This window comes from Vigna unguiculata, unplaced genomic scaffold (genome assembly GCF_004118075.2).
Source record: "Vigna unguiculata cultivar IT97K-499-35 unplaced genomic scaffold, ASM411807v1 contig_20, whole genome shotgun sequence".
Lineage (NCBI taxonomy): Eukaryota > Viridiplantae > Streptophyta > Magnoliopsida > Fabales > Fabaceae > Vigna > Vigna unguiculata.
The window spans coordinates 242,501-250,024 of NW_021010902.1; the positions used below are offsets into that span (position 1 = coordinate 242,501).

At 32.8% G+C, this 7,524-nt stretch overlaps 1 pseudogene; it reads right to left on the reverse strand.

Moving 5' to 3' along the window:
* Window positions 1-3,674: 3,674 nt before the first annotated feature.
* LOC114171311 lies at window positions 3,675-4,311 on the reverse strand (annotated as a pseudogene).
* Window positions 4,312-7,524: the final 3,213 nt, after the last annotated feature.

The window sequence follows — 7,524 nt, forward strand, 5'->3', positions numbered from 1 at the left end:
ACAGTTTCTATGGGGCGTAGGCCTCCCCAAAGGTAACGGAGGCGTGCAAAGGTTTCCTCGGGCCAGGTGGAGATTGGCCCTCGAGTGCAAAGGCAGAAGGGAGCTTGACTTCAAGACCCACCCGTCGAGTAGGGACGAAAGTCGGCCTTAGTGATCTGACGGTGCCGAGTGGAAGGGTCGTCGCTCAACAGATAAAAGTTACTCTAGGGATAACAGGCTGATCTTCCCCAAGAGCTCACATCGACGAGAAGGTTTGGAACCTCGATGTCGGCTCTTCGACACCTGGGGCTGTAGTATGTTCCAAGGGTTGGGCTGTTCGCCCATTAAAGCGGTATGTGAGCTGTGTTCAAAACGTCGTGAGACAGTTTGGTCCATTAAGAGGACCTTTCCCTAGTACGAGAGGACCGGGAAGGACGCACCTCCGGTGTGCCAGTTATCGTGCCAACGGTAAACGCTGGGTAGCCAAGTGCGGAGCGGATAACTGCTGAAAGCATCTAAGTAGGAAACCCACCCTAAGATGAGTGCTCTCCTATTCTGATTTCCCCAGAGCCTCCGGTAGCACAGCCGAGACAATGATGGGTTCTCTGCCCCAGCGGGGATGGAGCGAAAGAAGTTTTGAGAATTCAAGAGAAGGTCACGACGAGACGAGCCGTTTCTAATTAATGATAGGTGTCAAGTGGAAGTGCAGTGATGTATGTAGTTCAGGCATCCTAACAGATCGTTAGACTTGAACCTTGTTCCTACATGATCCGATCAATTCGATCAAGCATTAGTCATCCATTTTCATTGTTCAACTCTTTGACAACATGAGAAAAACCAAAACTCTGCCCCTTCTCTCTATCTATCCAAGGGATGGAAGTGCAGCGGCTTTTGGTGTCCCCTCCAGTCGAGAATTAGGGCCTCACAATGAGTAGCCAATATGTTTGCTTTTATCTCATGCCTTTTTTCGTTCACGGTTCGATATTTTGGTGTCCTAGGCATAGAGGAACCACACCAATCCATCCCGAACTTGGTGGTTAAACTCTACTGCGGTGACGATAGTGTAGGGGAGGTCCTGCGGAAAAATAGCTTAATACCTCTCATTCTTATTACTTTTTCAATTATAAAAAGTAATAAGAATGAAAAAGGAAAAGGTCGTCTTATTCAAAACCCCAATTATGAAATCCCTTATCTCCCACTTCACACCTCAGAACGCACCGTTCTTATAGAGCGAGAGACGCTTTCACATATTCTTAGGCTGGGGAGAGGAAATGTTCCCGTTTTATAGGATACTCCAGGGAATAGATTTCCAGTGGAGATGACAGGGTGGGGGCCTGTAGCTCAGAGGATTGGAGCACCTGGCTATGAACCACGATGTTGGGGGTTCGAATCCCTCCTCGCCCACAACCGGCCAAAACAGGGAAGGATTTTTCCCTTTGGGGGTAGGAAAATCATGATCGGGCTAGTGGACCCAAAGCTATGGAACTTGTGCGTAGTTTGTAGAAATGGAATGGCCTTACTATTTTATGTTTTATTAAATCAATTGAGTATGCCCTAATCTTTTAATCCCCATTTTTTTGTACGCTTCCTCAACCAGGTTTGGAATAGCGGAGCAAGTAAAGTATTATTTGCATAGCACAAAAAAGCGTTCCTCATCATTAATATGTTTGCTAGTGGTAATTGCTTCTCGGGAAAATTGATGATTGCATCAAAGATGCACTTGCTACTGCTAGTACCAGTATATCTAAGAATTCTTAATTGGTTGGTTTAAATAGCCCTGGACTGTCGAACAAATGAGTATCCTGAACCTACACTGGGGTATTGACGGCGATTCTCAAATATCGCAGAACAGAATGGGATACGATGAGATAGAATACAATAGAAACAAAGACAAGGGAAACGAGTTATCTACTCTTCTTAACAGTCAAAGCAAACCCTTTCATTCTGAATTATAGATTTCAGAATCAATTCAATCTCCCCAAGTAGGATTCGAAACTACGACCAGTCAATTAACAGCCGACCGCTCTACCACTGAGCTATTGAGGAACAATGGGAAATTCGATCTCATAGAGTTCAATTCTCGTTCTCAACCCATGACCAATAGGAACTCGTAGTTTCCTTCGTAACTCGTCAAATTTCTTCACAGTGGCTCCCTTCCATGCCTAATTTCATAGGGAATTTCAAACTGGCTCTATTTCATTATATTGCATCCATAAACTAATTCCATTCATTTAATATCCCTATCTTTGGTGTTATGGAGATAAGAGATGTCGTTTCTATTTCTAGTCTATCTATTTCTATAAATGGAAAATTATGCAAAATTGAAAATTGAAAAATCGTTATATAATAATCTAAAAATTGCAATAGAAAAGAAAAAGAGAGGTTTGAGATGATTTTTCAATCTTTTATACTGGAGAATCTAGTATTCTTATGCATGAAGATAATGAATTTGATAGTTGTGGTCAGACTCTATTATGGATTTTTGACCACATTTTCCATAGGGCCCTCTTATCTCTTCCTTCTTCGAGCTAGACTTGTGGAAGAAGGAACCGAGAAGAAAATAGCAGCAACAACTGGGTTTATTACGGGACAACTCATAATGTTCATGTCTATCTATTATGCACCTTTGCATTTAGCATTGGGTAGACCCCATACAATAACTGTCATAACTATACCCTATCTTTTATTTCAGTTCTTCGGCAATAGTCAAAAAAACTTTTTGAATTATGGATACAAGAATCCAAATTCAATACGTAATTTTAGTATTCAAAGAAGATTCTTTCAGAATCTTCTTTTTCAATTTTTAAATCCCCTTTTCTTACCGAGTTTAATATTCCTTAGATTCATCAATATTTATTTGTTTCAAATAAAAACAAAATTACTAGAAAGATTAATATATCTAGAATATACAATAATATATACGAAGCTATTCGCCCACCCCCCACATATTTGATAGCTTCTCCTAGAAAAAAACTTGTAATACCTATTCCATCAATTCTTTTTTTATCAAGAAAAGAATTTAATTTCACTAATCTTCTAATACTAGCAATTAAAGATTTTTCATAAAAAAGATCTATATAACCATGATTATACGACCAATTATATATGATATTTTGAAAATGATCGGCAACATTTTTTTTAAGAAAATTTTTTTCAAATAAATTTAATAAATTCAAAGAAAAAGTTGCGTTTGTGAAAAATTCATAATAATTCAAAAAAAAAGTTGCGTTTGTGAAAAATTCATAATAATTCAAAAAAAAAGTTGCGTTTGTGAAAAATTCATAATAATTCAAAAAAATTTCTGAATCTTTATGTAAAAGGTCTATAAATGGAATTAAAAATTTTGATAAAATATCCAAATGTATTCCGTCTTGACTGAAAGAAATTCCTACAACACCAACGAATAAAGTAAAGAGCGCTAAAATAAGCATAGAAAATCGCATAGTATTGTTAGATTCATTAGGATATAAACAAGCAATTTTTTAGTGCCAAAATGGATAATACCAAAAACCAGATGTTTTATATTTTTAATATTTTGATTAACGCGATATAGATATCTCTTCCGGATAAAGAGAGAAGTTATTTCATTCTTTTTTATTTTTAGTAAAACTAAGGAAAAATTTTCGTTTTTTCTTTTAAGTTTTACTTGTTTCTTCCCCATAAAGATATTGAATAAAATGAACTATTTTTTTCCATTAAAATTCAAAAAATGAACGTTTAAATATCTCTAAAAAACAAGTAAATAAATTCGAAACATATAAAATGCAATTAATCCTGCTGCAGAACAAGCTATTATTGAAAAAATTGGTGAATACAACCAACTATCATTAAGAATCTCATCCTTAGACCAAAAATAGGCAAAGGGTGGAATACCGCAAAGAGAGAGTGTACCCACTAAAAAAAAGCTTTTGTAATTGGTACATGTTTTGTTAAACCGCCCATAAAAACCATATTTTGACTTTTAGCTAGAGAATATCCGGCAAGAGCTTCCATTGAATGAATAATGGATCCAGATCCTAAAACCAACAATGCTTTTGAATAAGCATGAGTAATCAAATGAAATAAAGCACCTCGATAAGATCCCATACCCAAAGCTAACATCATATAACCCAATTGAGACATTGTAGAATAGGCCAAATTTTTCTTAATATCTTTGTGAGCAATAGCTAAAGTAGCTCCTAATATTACTGTTATTATACCTATAAAAGCTATTGTGTTCATTATTTTAGGTAGCACTACGAAAAGAGGAAAAAGACGAGCCACAAGAAAAATTCCAACGGCTACCATGGTAGCAGCATGTATAAGGGCAGAAATTGGAGTAGGCCCCTCCATAGCATCGGGTAGCCATACATGAAGAGGAAATTGGGAAGATTTTGCAACTGAGCCACAAAATAGCAAGAGGGCAAACAGAGTAAAAAAAATATTCATTTCATTTTTAGAAATCAAATTATTTATAATTTGAAACAAATGCCAAAATTCCAAACTACCCGTTATCCAATAAAGACCTAAAATTCCCAATAATAAAACAAAATCCCCTACACGATTCGTTATAAATGCTTTTTGACAAGCATTTGCCGCAATAGGGCGGGTGAACCAAAAGCCTATTAATAAATAAGAACACATTCCTATTAATTCCCAAAAAAAATAAATTTGTATCAAATTCGAACTAGTAACTAATCCCAACATTGAAATATTAAAAAGAGTAAGATAAGCAAAAAATCTCAAATATCCTTGATCATGAGACATATAATTATCACTATGAATAAGAATGAGAATGCCAACCGTGGTAATTAATATTGACATAATAGAAGTAAGTGAATCGATCAAGTACCCAAACTCTAAAGAAATATCATTATTTATGGTCCAAGACCATACATATTGAAAAAACGAACTATTCTTGATTTGATGAATAGACAAATCAAGCAAAAAAATCATAACTATAGTTAACAATAAGATACTAGGAAAAGCCCAAATACAACGAATATTTTTTGTTGCAGTCGGAAAAAGTAGAATTCCCACTCCTATTAACATCGAAATTGGGAATGGAATAAAAGGTATGATCCATGAATATTGATGTGTATATTCCATACAATAAAGAAAAAAAATGAGGATTCTAATGAATTTGGTTTCTTAGTTTTTTCTTTTATCTTTTTGTAAAGTAAAGGAATGGTTTCGGTTAATAACAAAGAAAGATAGAATTTAATAAAATAGAATAATCGATTATTCATTATTCTGACTCTTTGGACAATATTTTTTGAACATTGGTTTAGTTCATTAAATTTAACTTAACTAATTCAGTTTTTATTACAATAAGAAATAGCGATTTGGGGAAAACTTTCCAAAAAGTATTATATTCTTATTATAAATATAATAAAAAAAATGGAAATTCAAATATATAAAATATATGTCTAATTAGATATAAACTTAATTTTAATTTACCGCAAAATGTCTTTCACATAAAATTCTATGACAATAAAAAACTATAATAATTCCATGGCAGTTCCAAAAAAGCACACGTTTATATCAAAAAAACTTATTCGGAACACTTTATGGAAAAAGAAGGGATATTTTACAACATTAAAAGCTTTTTCATTAGGGCAATCTATTTTTACGGGGAATTCAAAAAGCTTTTTCTGTAACAAATATAAATGTTAGAATAATTTCAATTAACTGGATTCAACGACTCTTTTTTAAATACAAAAATATGAATATAAAATTTGTATAGAATATAAGATTTAGTTATGAATTTAGGATATTTACATTCTATATTATGATATTTACATTCTATATTTAATAGATTCTAATAGAATTCTTTAAAATTATTTTATTGAATGTTTAGTAAACAAATATTATGTTTTAATTGATTCTTTGAATCTCGACAATTGACTAAAATTGGGTTATTATGGTTTCGAGTAAGCCGCTATGGTGAAATTGGTAGACACGCTGCTCTTAGGAAGCAGTGCTAGAGCATCTCGGTTTGAGTCTGAGTAGCGGCATCTTATCTTCTAAAAAAAAGTTCCTTTAAAGAATTATTATTTCTATTCCAAGTATTTCTATTTTTTCATTCTATATGGTATTTTCCACTTTAGAGCATATATTAACTCATATATCCTTTTCGGTCGTATCTATTTTAATTTCAATTCATTTGATAACCTTATTATTAGGCAATGAAATCATAGGATTATACAATTTGTTCAAAAAAGGCATGATAATAACCTTTTTTTTTATCAAAGGATTGTTAGTTACTCGTTGGATTTTTTTCAGGCCATTTACCATTTAGTAATTTATATGAATCTTTAATATGTCTTTCATGGACTTTTTCTATCTTTTGTATGGTTCTTTGCTTCAAAAAACAAAAAAAAAATACTATTTCAATACAATAATAACACCAAGTATTCTTTTTACCCAAGACTTTGCTACTTCGGGTCTTTTAACCGAAATGCATGAATCCTTAAAATTAGTGTCTGCTTTACAGTCCCATTGGTTAATGATGCACGTAAGTATGATGATATTGGGTTATTCAACTCTTTTATGTGGATCATTAATATTAGTGGCTGTTTTAGTCATTACATTTCAAGAACTCATACAAATTCTTGGTAAAAGCAAGACTTTGTTTTTATTTTTAATGAATCTTTTTCTTTTGCTGAAATCAAATATATGAATATGAATGATAAAAAGAATATTTTACAACAAACTCCTTTTCCGTTTTATTCATCTTATAGAAATTATTATAGATATCAATTTATTCAACAATTGGGATCGTTGGGGTTACCGTACTATTAGTCTAGGTTTTATCTTTTTAACAATAGGTAATATATCTGGAGCAGTATGGGCTAATGAGGCATGGGGATCATATTGGAATTGGGATCCAAAGGAAACTTGGGCTTTTATTACTTGGACTACTTTCGCAATTTATTTACATACTAGAAAAAATAAAAAAATGGAATATAGAAATTCTTCAATAGTGGCCTCCATGGGCTTTCTTATAATTTGGATATGTTATTTAGGGATAAATCTTTTAGGAATAGGACTGCACAATTATCGTTCATTTACACCTAATTAATTCAAAAAAATTCACAAATATTGGGAACATTCTATAGAATAAGAAAAAAAACTTCCAATAAAATGATTAAGACCCCATTGAATCAAGTAATGTAATATTGATTCAAGGGGTTCTAACAAACAACAAAAATATTGAATTAGAATTCAATTTCATTTTTATGTAATTAAGAAAATAAAAAAAGAAATCCATTTTTTTTATTGTGCATCGGATTGATTTCTATTTTTTCTTTTTCATTTATTCCCAAAAACTATCTATAAAAAATGAGAGAGAATAGCTTCAACCTTGTCAGCCGAAAATGAAAAAATAAAATCTGGATAAATGCCAATACTTATTACGGGTATAAGGATAGAAATTGAAATAAATAATTCTCGTGGCCCCGAATCAAAAATATAAGAATTTTGTTTATTAAAAAGCTTGTATCCATAAAACATTTGACGTAAGATAGAAAATAAATAAATAGGAGTTAATATCATTCCAATTGC